The sequence below is a fragment of the Rhincodon typus genome, chromosome 15 (assembly GCF_021869965.1).
Source record: "Rhincodon typus isolate 14 chromosome 15, sRhiTyp1.1, whole genome shotgun sequence".
Taxonomy (NCBI): domain Eukaryota; kingdom Metazoa; phylum Chordata; class Chondrichthyes; order Orectolobiformes; family Rhincodontidae; genus Rhincodon; species Rhincodon typus.
In genome coordinates, this window is record NC_063346.1 from 49,239,682 (window position 1) to 49,251,685 (window position 12,004).

Genomic DNA, 12,004 nt, shown 5'->3' on the forward strand with positions numbered 1-12,004 from the left:
GATGCTGCCAGACCTGCTGATCTTTTTCAGCAACTTCTGTTTTTGTTCCTGATTCACAGCATCCACAGTTCTTTCAACATTACCACAATGCCACTCTCCCTCACCAACAACACTGTGAGTGCATCCACACCAAACAGGACACAGCACTCAAAGAAGATGCCTTTCTATCACTTTCTCAAGGAAAATGAATCATTAATAATCACTTCACAAATGAAAAATAAAGTTTACACTTTGTATACAATGTGGAATTTCTGTCTGAAAGCACTTGAAATTAGTCTTCTTCAACTGTACTTCAGACTTTTTATTAAAATCCATTTAATCTTATGATAAACATAAAATCTTCTGTGAACCAGTGCAATCAGCAAATGTAACAGAGCATTATTGCTTCTTCCTTCCCACAAAATTTTTTCTGATTTATTTAAGAGTGGTAACTGGTGTAGTTTTATTACAGCTATGAAGAGATTTATCAAAAAGAAACATTTTGTAAAGGTGACTAGTCATCCAGCTCTAAGTAACATGATGAAAACAAATCACTAAAAATGACTTTTAACAAATGAACCATTTCATAGTTTCATCGGTGCATACTGACTGGTTGCTTCGTAAATCAAATATTTTTAAATTTGACAAATATTTAAAATGCAGAAATTTCTTCTTTCCAAGAGATCTTTAGATTTTCTTGAAGGCTTTTTTTTATATTTAAGGCTTGTTTTCTGGCTTTCAGGAACTCCTGTTCATTCTCATTCCTTATTAAATGATACAGTTAAGTAGTAAAATTACCTTCTGTATTTGTGTTGAACTTTCTTTGCGGAGTTCTTTCATGAGATGGATAAGATAGAACAAATATCAAACAGTATATATGTTTAATCTTTTAACTTGGAATCTATAAGATGTTTTGTTGATTTAATATAAATAAATCTTGTATGCTCGGTTTCCGAAATGAACAATTGAACTGTTTGGCCATGGATAAAGTACTGGGGATGAGTGTGATATCTGCAAATGTGTTTTAAAAATTAATTGCAAGAAGGTTGCACTTTCTTTGGATTTGGTTCACCAACTTCAAGTTTCTTTTTCCTCGAACCTTTTTAAAAAAGTGATTGCTGACAAACATGCCAGGATGCTGACTTCCAAAGAACCACCCATACAACAAGGGGAACAAACAGCAAATAGATAGTATAATTCACATGTACTTTATATTGCAATGGAGACTTTTTTCAAGCTGTTTTTCTGAATGCAAGTTCTTGCACACTTATCCATGCTTCAATGAGGCATTAACTGGGACCCCTTAGCACAGAAGCATCCTACTTACATTAAAGACACATATTACTTAACAGAGGTGGTGAACTCTCTAAACACACCTGCAGTACCATTCTTTTACAATGGACATTGAATATCTGTACACAAATGTAGAAACAGGCAGAGGTTTCTGTACGCTCAAAATTACTGAAAGAGAACATCCAAAAAATCATGTTTGTGTCAGCTCTTTGCAAGAAAGTTATCGAATTAGTCCTCACTCCCACCTCCTCTATCCCCTTGGTTCTGCAAGAAGTTTTCCTTTCCAATCTTGAGCAAATTCTTCAAACTGTAATCATTAATGATTGATTTAAGTCAACTCCCCTCACAGCCTGAGAGTGAAGTGAGGTTAAGTTTTACAATCAATTCAAGTAAATGCAAAAACAAAAGAACAAATAAGAAAAGCTCGGGCTATAATTTGCCTCCAGCAACAACCAATAGCACTACCACTGATTCATCAGGCAGCCCTAACTCCTTAAGATTGTCTATAATTTGAATCACTCACCACTGCCTTGCATTTGGTGTAGAACACTTTCCAAACTATTTGTGAATGAGGCTACATTTCCGCTCCATCTTGCACTAAATGGCAAAAACCTATGGCCCTCTTGAAGGAATGTCTGCAGACTAAGATGGTGACCTGTTTAAAGTCGTTGACAGCCACACAATGGGGTTCATTCCAGTGGATGCCTTACCACATCTGCTGCTTCTTGGGCTGCGTCCACCCTTTCGGCTGCTTCTAGGGTGGCACAGTGGCTCAGTGGTTAGCACTGCTGCCTCACAGCACCAGGGCACTGGGTTTGATTCCACCCTTGAGCGACTGCCTGTGTGGAGTTTGCATGTTCTCCCTATGTCTGTGTAGGCCCCCTCCAGGTGCTCTGGTTTCCTCCCACAGTCCAAAGACGCGCAGATTAGGTAGGTTGGCCATGAGGAATGCAGGGTAACAGAGTTAGGCTAGATCTGGGTGGGATGCACTTTGGAGGGTCAGTGTGGACTCAATGGGCTGAATGGCCTGCTTCTACACTGCAGAGATTCTATGATTCCTTCCCCTGCTGACATCCCCAGATGAAGCATGGTTATCCCCTGAGATAGAGCAAGGTCCTGACTCCAACTCAAGCAATTCTCCTTAGAATCACAGAATTGTTACAGGCAGGAACAGACCGGAACAGACCATCGTCAGCTCTCCAAATGAGCATCTCACTTAATGCCATTCTTTGCATTTCTGCAACCATCAGTGTAAGTCTCAGTCCCTAATCCTGCATGGTGTTCTTTTTCAAGTAATAATTTCATCGCTTTTGAATGGTTTAATTGAACCTGCCTTCATCATACTCTCAGTCAGGGTGTTCCTAACCACTCATTGTGTGAAAAATACTTCCTCAAATTACTTTCATTAATTATTTTAAATTTGTGGTCTCTCGATCCTTTCATGAGTGGCAAAATTTTCTCCTCAATTACTCTGTCCAGACCTCTCATGATTTTGAACAGGTCAAATCTGAGGAATCAATTCTCCTCTCAGCCTTTTCTTGTCTAAAGAATACCATCCCACCTTCTCCAGCCTAAGTTCATAAATAATACTTTTTATCGTTGGAGCATACTTGGAAATCTCTTCTGCTCTCTCTCCAACAGACACAATACTCCAGCTGAGGGCAAACTAGTGTGTCATACAAGTTCAACATAACCTCCTTGCTCTTGCACACCCTGCCCCTATCAATAAAGCTTGGGATATCATGTACTTTGTTAACTGTTCTCTCAACTTGTCCTGCTGTCTTTAATGACTTTTGCACTTATACACCCAGGTCCCTCTGCTCTCGCAACCCCTTCAGATTTGAAACTTTTATTTTACATTGTCTCTTGTGCTCTCCCTATCAAAATTAATTACTTTGCATTTCGCCCGATTGAAATTCATCTGCCATTTATCTACCCACTCCGCCAACCTTTCTATGTCCTTTTGAAATTCTAAACTATCTTCTTCATAGTTTACAATATTTTCAAAATATCATCCATTTTGAAATTGTGCCCTGTACCCAAAAGGCTAGTAAACCACTATTTTCTGTTTCATATCACTCAGCCAATTCTGTGCCATGTTGCTTTGTACTCACACAGAAGCAGAATTCGAAAATTTCATCAATATTCCACTAATCATCACTGCTCCATTAAACTTAAAGCTTTAAGATACAAGAAAAGCATTAATATCTTGGACACCACAGTATATAAATTAGTGCTAGGAAACAGAATTCAGTTAAAAATAATTGCATAAAAAAAAATCCACAAGCTTCTACATTCAAAAAAAAAATCATCGCCCTGAGCACACTGTATGCAGGTTGGTGAGGCTATAGCTAAACCATTGCAAATTTGTCTCAGACACAGCATCTGCACCTCCAGTAATTGACTGTATGTAAGACATTTTAAGATGTGATTCAACATAAATGTCTTTCTTTCTGAAATAAAACTGTCCAATATGAATTCATACAATTGACAGTGTTCATACAATAGCATCCAATATATTTTTTTCCCATTTTGTACCTCCTGAACTCTGCAGCAAAGATCTAGAGACTCCACATACATTTACAAGGCAATCATTGCCTCAGTTTTAATGTTCCCATTTAGGTAAGCATTCTTTTCTTGAAAAGTTGAAAAGTATTTTCTCCCCTTCGCAGCCCCTCTCCCTCTTTTCAGAGTTCTTCCACCGTTTGTGGACCCTATTCCCCTTTCAAAGGCTGTCACTCCTCTTCACTTCCACTTTTTCAGCTCCTCTCTCATCTTTCCAGCCCCTCATCCTTCCTGTGGAGGTCTTCTCTTCCGCCCTTCTGTGTTGCAGTCTCAGAACCAGCCCCCAGGCCTTCGGCCTTGCTCCCTGGGCCCTGTCCTCCCTCCCCATCCTTGCTGGCCTTGTTCGTCAGAATTACTCCATGCACAGCAGCCTCATCACAGGTGGGATTTCACTATTCCAACCTGAACCTGTGGCTAGTTTTGTTTTTGAGCTTGGTCTGCTTCAGCTGAAGTGACTTTTTAATGAGCATTAAACCTGAAGGCGAGCTGCTTAAATTCTCTGATATTTTACACCGATGTAGCCAACTATGCCTGGACTGCATTGATACAATGAATGGAAACAAGCGAACACTTCTTCAATGATTACAAAATGTACCTCGATACTATGATTCACTCTCAAAGGCAAAATGATTCCCTGTCATTTGTGAATACATAGAGGACTTTTACAAGTATTAAAACAATAGTATTCTACACAAATATGTTTGACAACTGCTTTAAATTGCAAACAGAATCTCTTTAATACAACAGCCAGTTTTAAAATTGACCACAGAACAAATGGTATTTTAAGGTTCAGGGCAAGCACACCTCATGTATACCTGTGAACACTCTGTTGAACTGTGAGATCACTGGGGATCTTTTTATTAGCAGGAAAGGAAACCCTCAGGATCAGATGGAATAGTAGTTTTATACCTCATCCATCAAGAGATTTTTAAAAAAAGGACTGTATGTAAAAACAGCACTGCACCTGTGTGTTGCTAAAGACTATGGTTAGGTTAAAATTGACCCCATTACAACTGTCTATGGAGCATAGCCAGACCTGGTACTCAGTATTGACTGTGAGAAAACAAAATGTTATAACCAAGGGTGCTATCCCACCACACACACAGCAAACGGAAAGGATCTGTACCACCATAGCATCTAGTTACAGCTCCTGTCATTTCTTTATTGTCACATGCACTGAGATACAGTGAAAAGTATTGTTTTGCATGCTAATCAGACAAATCATATCTTACATAAGTACATCAGAATAATAGGACAGGTTTTCAATATAACGAGTAGTCGTGGTACTTCTCTAGCTATAAACTAAGGGTTGGAGGGTTTGAGGGAGAGCCTGAATAGGCTGGGGCTATTCTCCCTAGAGTACAGTCTGAGGGGTGACCTTATAAAGGTTTATAAAATCATGAGGGGCGTAGATAGGGTGAATAGCCAAGGTCTTTTTCCCCAAGGTAGAGAAGTCCAAAACTAGAGGGCATAGGTTTAAGGTGGGAGGGGAAAGATTTAAAAGGGACCTAAGGGGCAACTTTTTCATGCAGAAGGTGGTGCGTGTATGGAATGAGCTGCCAGCGAAAGTGGAGGAGGCTGGTACAATTATAACATTTAAAAGGCATCTGGATGTGTCTATGAATTGGGAGGGTTTAGAGGGATATGGGCCAAATGCTGGCAAATGGGACTAGATTAATTTGGGATATCTGGTCAGCATGGATGAGTTGGGCCAAAGAGTCTGTTTCTGTACTGTACAGCTCTATGACTCTATAACTGAACAGGGTGACACACTTAGAATCAAACCCCCCTTCAACAGGGTATTGTAAGTGTAGCAGATGCTAAGGGTGATGCTTGCAAGACAATTCTCGGGATGCTTCATGGATTCTACACTATTTTGTGAGATTATTAAACAATGCCAGGTCTTTCCATTGGCACAGAAGCTTTGACTTACTCTTTGTCCCTCTGTAGTTTCAGTGCTAACTTGTCGAAGTTCAGCAGACAATCGGAGATGGTTACAGCAACTCGCCCATTGTTACAGGCTATAAGAAAACAAAAGTTCATGTACAGTATCGTGTCAGGGATTATACGGGATCCAGCTGCATTTTATTGTCTGTAAGTCAAGACCGAGAGCTTTTGACAAGACATCCAAAATATAACGTCACACAGGTTTTCTTTTTCATATTCATGATAAAGTTACAGACAACTGCTGAATCACATAGTCAGACAAAGGTATCTCTAAGTTATTCACAATATAACATTTACATACAAATAATGGATCAACCTTTGTCAATTGTGTGCCTCATGATCAGCCACAGTATAATGATTATCAAGAATGAAACATCTCCAGGAGAGACAAAACAGGCACATGTTCTGTCTGAAGCAGCACAACTCCTACCCATCTTTATTAGAGATAAACTAGTGGCAGACTCACTATGACCTCTGAACATTTCTGCTCTCAAGGTGAAAAGGGCAGTCACTGCTATCCTCGGTTCACTTTTTTTTACAATGACTACTTTAACACTTGCTTACATGTATTTTTTTTTCAATCAGCATTCATCATAAAGCTCCACTATTTCAAACCTTAACTAAGCCGAGTCCTGTTGACCTTCACTACTTTGGACACCCTCTCACCACCTCTCTGAGGCTCGCATACTCCTCTCTCAACTCGTACACAAGCTTTGTTACTGTGCTTCTACATTACAGCCCTCACCCTATTTTCTCCGTTAACAACAGTACCAAAGGTTAAATCGTTCAGCCTTTGGTCTCAAATTCCTCATCTTCCTTTGTTTTATTTTCTCTCTCCCAACCATGAAAAACTTCCTCAGAGCTTTTTCTTCTAATATATCAATCATACATTCAAAATTCCCCTTCTGCAGTCCCCAACCCGACAATCATTTCTCCAGCAACCTCCACCCTTACAATGCACTCTTCATTGTGTTTGGTTGACTCTGCAACACCTCATCCCCTCTAATACTTTAGCCCTTGTGATGGGTATGCCAGGCTCTGTCCTTCACAAAGCCCATGGTAATTCTAACACTGTACCAAACCCTGGCCTAATCTCTGACTCACAATGGTGTGTATGTATTTAAAAGGCTGAGGATTTATGGAGACCGGGAGAATAAGGATGTGTGAAGATGAATTTAAAAAGCACATTTCCCTTTAAAAAAAGAGCAAAGTTGAACTTATGCATTGATGTAGAAAAAAAGGTTTAGACAGGAAACAAAACTCACATCAACATTAGAAAGAACTGGTACAGTATTTTCAATGAATGACATAACAGCATGAATGTAAGATGAGATTTTATAGAACATTAAACATCACACTCACCTAAACTTAGAGCAAGATTAACATCCGTCTGTGACTGAATTTCAAAATCAAGTGAATGATTTAAATGTAACCTAAGAAAAAATATTGAAGAATGCTGAGACATATTAAATCACAGTCCAAGACATTCAGACAGTCAGCTCTCTGATGGATGTAATTCCACTGCGTAAACCTTGCTACAAAATTACCCCAAAGGATAACATTAGCATTTAGCTACCCATCAGGACACAGCAGTCTCAATTTCATCAACATTTCTTCAAGAGCATACAAATTATGCAAATTAACTTTGCCAGTATTCCGAACCTAAGAGTCTTAAAAGTCATGCTTTGTATTGGTTATTTGATCATTTTACATTTCAATCTGCAGATGTCAATAGAGACAAGCTCAATGCAACTAAGACTAACTAATTAAAAAGTAGTAATTAAAAAGTAAAAAGTACTTACTAACAACTAACTGATTAAAAAGTACTTACACTAAATGTTTAAAGGTGGAGGGGTAGAATTTGGTTTCAGGCTGTTTCTGGGGTTCATATGGCCATTTCACAATCTTTGCCAAAACAGGGACAGAAAGCAGGCATGATGGAAGTAAATGACATAATACCTAAAGCCCCATAGGTAATGGTTCTGGCAAGTGAATGAATGCTTGTGTAAGTGGATGCGGGACATCTATTGCTAATTACCTCACCACTGTGTGTGTCTGTTTTACACCAGAAAAGCAGACATGGCCAAGAATTGTCATTTATTAAATGTTTACCATATAATTTTACTTTTAAAAAGGAGGAATAGCAGCTGTTTTAACAAGCTCTGTGTTCACGAGTTTTCATCTAGTTGCACCTTAGGATCATCGCTGAGTTGTTGATGCTGAGCCTGTTAGATGTGAGAAACTTGGGTTAATGATGAGGTTTACCACTGTAATTATGCAGTAATGCAACGTCTTTGGTAAACACTCCATGCCAGAATCTCCAATAATAGCAACAGGCGAAATAACACACATTCTAAACTTGGATTTACATTGGCCAGAATTCAGTATGAATGCTTGACCTTTATGAGGGAAGGACAATCCAATTGCTTTCTCAAACAATTACTTAATAATTTATCATCTTTATTATCTTAAAAGATTAGTGCTACCAGCCATGAAAGAAGCTATCAGGACTAACTTGATAGCTGCTATTGATCCAATTTAACCCCTTCCTAAAAGTTGATACTTAAACATCTCATCACCTACCTATTCATGCATCTCTGAATCCACAAGATTATTCACTACACTGCACGCTCGATACTGAGTAATTGACAGAATGCCAGGTTGAAACATGTTTAATTTCTACAGTACATTCAATAGGCAGCTCTTCTCTTTATGTTGACTCAATTTCATTTTACAAAGATGTCTATCTATTTGAAGGAAGTTATCCTTAAAGTGCTAGACTAGTCCTTGACAACTTTATTTCCCAGAGCTACGTACACACAAAACCAGAACATAGAGCTGAATTTAATGTGCGGAACGTTGGCCCCTACCACAGGCCAGCAAGGGACAATCCTGCTGCAACCATTCTCAAAAACCCCGAACCGACTCATTGACCATTAGCTAACTGCTTGGCTTCAGAGCTTCCATCTCTTTAAGGGTAGCAATCCAGCTGTGTTGAAACATTCCATTTCAGCAGTTCCAGCACGGGTGCTGGTCTCTGCTGGGATTGCAGCTAGTTCCAAACAGTAAAGATGGAGGGCAGCCCTAGATCTAAGACAGGTGCACAGGGCTCACAGGACCAGTGAGGCAACACAGGGTGTGAAGGGTTTTTATGGAGTGTTCAGGGGGTGGGGGTTTGAGGCAAAGGAGTCATTGGAGCAGAAGTAGACCATTCAGCCCATCACGTCTGTTCCGTCATTCAATGAGATCACGGCTGATTCGATAATCCTCAACTCCACTTTCCTGCCTTTTCCCTATAACTCTTGATTAAAAAGAACATAAGAACTAGGAGCAGGAGTAGGCCGTCCGGCCCTTCGAGCCTGCTCCGCCATTCAATAAGATCATGGCTGATCTTTTCATGGACTCAGATCCACTTACCCGCGTTCTCACCGTATCCCCTAATTCCTTTATTGTTCAAAAAAAATCTACCTTATCTTTAAAAACATTTACTGAAGTAGCGTCAACTACTTCACTGGGCAAGGAATTCCATAGATTAACAACCCTCTGGGTGAAGAAGTTCCTTCTCAATTCAGTCCTAAATTTGCTCCCTCTAATCTTGAGGCTATGCCCTCTTGTCCTAGCTTCACCTGCCAGTGTAAACATCCTCTCTACTTCTATCTTATCTATTCCCTTCATAATTTTATATGTTTCTAGAAGATCCCCCCTCAATCTTCTGAATTCCAACAAATATAATCCCAATCTACTCAGTCTCTCCTCATAAGCCAACCCCCTCAACTCCGGAATCAACCTAGTGAACCTCCTTTGCACCCCCTCCAGTGCCAGTATATCCTTTCTCAAGTAAGGAGACCAAAACTGCACACAGTACTCCAGGTGTGGGCTCACCAGCACCTTGTACAGCTGCAACATAACCTCTCTGCTTTTAATCTCAATCCCTTTAGCAATGAAGGACAAAATTCCATTTGCCTTCCTAATTACTTGTTGTACCTGCAGACCTACCTTCTGTGATTCATGCACAAGGACACCCAGGTCCCTCTGCATAGCAGCATGCTGCAACTTTTTACCATTCAAGTAATAATCCTTTTTACTATTACTCCTACCAAAATGTATGACTTCACATTTATTTACATTGTATTCCATCTGCCAGACCTTTGCCCACGCACTCAATGTATCCATGTTCCTCTGCAAAGTTTCACAGTCCTCTGCACACTTTGCTCTGCCGCTCATCTTAGTGTCATCTGCAAACTTTGACACCCTACACGTGGTCTCCAACTCCAAATCATCTATATAAATTGTAAATAATTGCGGTCCCAACACCGATCCCTGAGGCACACCACTAGTCACTGACTTCCAGCTAGAATAGCACTCATTTAACCCCACTCTTTGCTTCCTGTTAGTCTATCACTCCTCTATCCATGCTAATACTTTACCCTTAATGCCATGCATCCTTATCTTATGCAGTAGCCTCTTGTGCGGCACCTTGTCAAAGGCCAAAGGTACACCACATCCACTGGGTCCCCATTGTCCACCTTGTTCATAATGTCTTCATAGAATTCCAAAAGATTTGTCAAGCATGACCTGCCCTTCATGAACCCATGCTGCGTCTGCCCAATGGGACAATTTCTATCAAGATGCCTTGCTATTTCTTCCTTGATAATAGACTCAAGCATCTTCCCCACTACAGAGGTTAAGCTAACCGGTCTATAATTCCCCATCTTTTGTCTACTTCCCTTTTTAAACAGTGGCGTCACATTTGCTGTTTTCCAATCTGCTGGGACTGCCCCAGAGTCCAGCGAATTTTGGAAAATTACTGCCAGTGCACCTGTTATTTCTTCCGCCATCTCTTTTAGTACCCTGGGATGCATTCCATCAGGGCCAGGAGACTTATCAATCCTTAGCTCCATTAGCTTGCCCAACACTACCTCTTCCGTAATAATGATTGTTTCCAGGTCCTCACCTACCTTCGTCTCTTTGTCAATTACTGGCATGTTATTAATGTCCTCCACTGTGAAGACCGATATAAAATACCTGTTCAATGCCTCGGCCATTTCATCATATCCCATAACTAAATTCCCCTTCTCATCCTCTAAAGGGCCAATGTTTACTTTAGCCACTCTTTTTCATTTTATATGTTTACAGAAACTTTTGCTATTTGTCTTTATATTCTGTGCTAGTTTTTCCTCATGTTCTATCTTACTTTTCTTTATAGCTCTTTTTGTGGCTTTCTGTTGACCTTTAAAGTTTTCCCAATCTTCTAGTTTCATGCTGTTTTTGGCCACTTTGTATGCCTACTCTTTGAATTTGATAGCCTCCCTTATTTCTTTAGACACCCATGGCAGATTACCCCTTTTATTACAGTCCTTCCTTTTCACTGGAATATACTTTTGCTGAGCACTTTGAAAAATTGCTTTGAAAGTCCTCCACTGCTCGTCAACTGTCCCACCATAAAATCTTTGTATCCAGTTTACTTTAGCCAAGTCCTCCCTCATTCTATTGTAGTTCCCCTTGTTCAAGCACAGGACCCTGGTATTGGATTTTATCTTCTCACACTCCCATCTGTATTCTAAATTCAACCATACTGTGATCACTCCTTCCAAGAGGATCCCTAACTATGAGGTCATTAATTATTCCTGTCTCATTACACAGGACCAGATCTAGGATAGCTTGCTCCCTCGTCAGTTCCATTACATACTGTTCAAGAAAACTATCACAGATATACTCAGCGAACTCCTCCTCAAGGCTACCCTGACTGAGCTGGTTCGACCAATCAACGTGTAGATTAAAATCCCCCATGATAATTGCCGTACTATTTTTACAAGGCATTAGTTATTTCTTTGTTTATTGCCCGCCCCAATGTGATGTTATTATTTGGTGGCCTATAGACTATGCCTATCAGTGACTTTTTCCTCTTAGAATTTCTAATTTCCACCCAGATGGATTCAACCTCATTCTCCATAAAACCTATATCATCTCTCAGCACCGCCCTGATGTCGTCCTTGAATATCAGAGCTACACCACCTCCCTTACCTTCCTGTCTGCCCTTCCGAATTGTCTAGTACCCTTGGATATTTAACTCCCAGTCGTGACCATCCTGTAACCATGTCTCTGTAACGGCTACCAAATTCATTCGCGATGATTTGTGCCGTTAACTCATTAACCTTGTTACGAATGCTACAAGCATTTAGGTAAAGTGCTTTTATGCTAGCTTTCTTACCCTCATGAT

The 12,004-nt window shown here is 40.1% G+C and overlaps 1 protein-coding gene across 1 annotated transcript in view; it reads right to left on the reverse strand.

Annotated features, from left to right (window-relative positions):
* nup93 (nucleoporin 93) overlaps positions 1 to 12,004 on the reverse strand; it is a 147,430-nt gene that overhangs the window by 88,464 nt on the left and 46,962 nt on the right. The gene's annotated exons all lie outside the window — the stretch shown is intronic.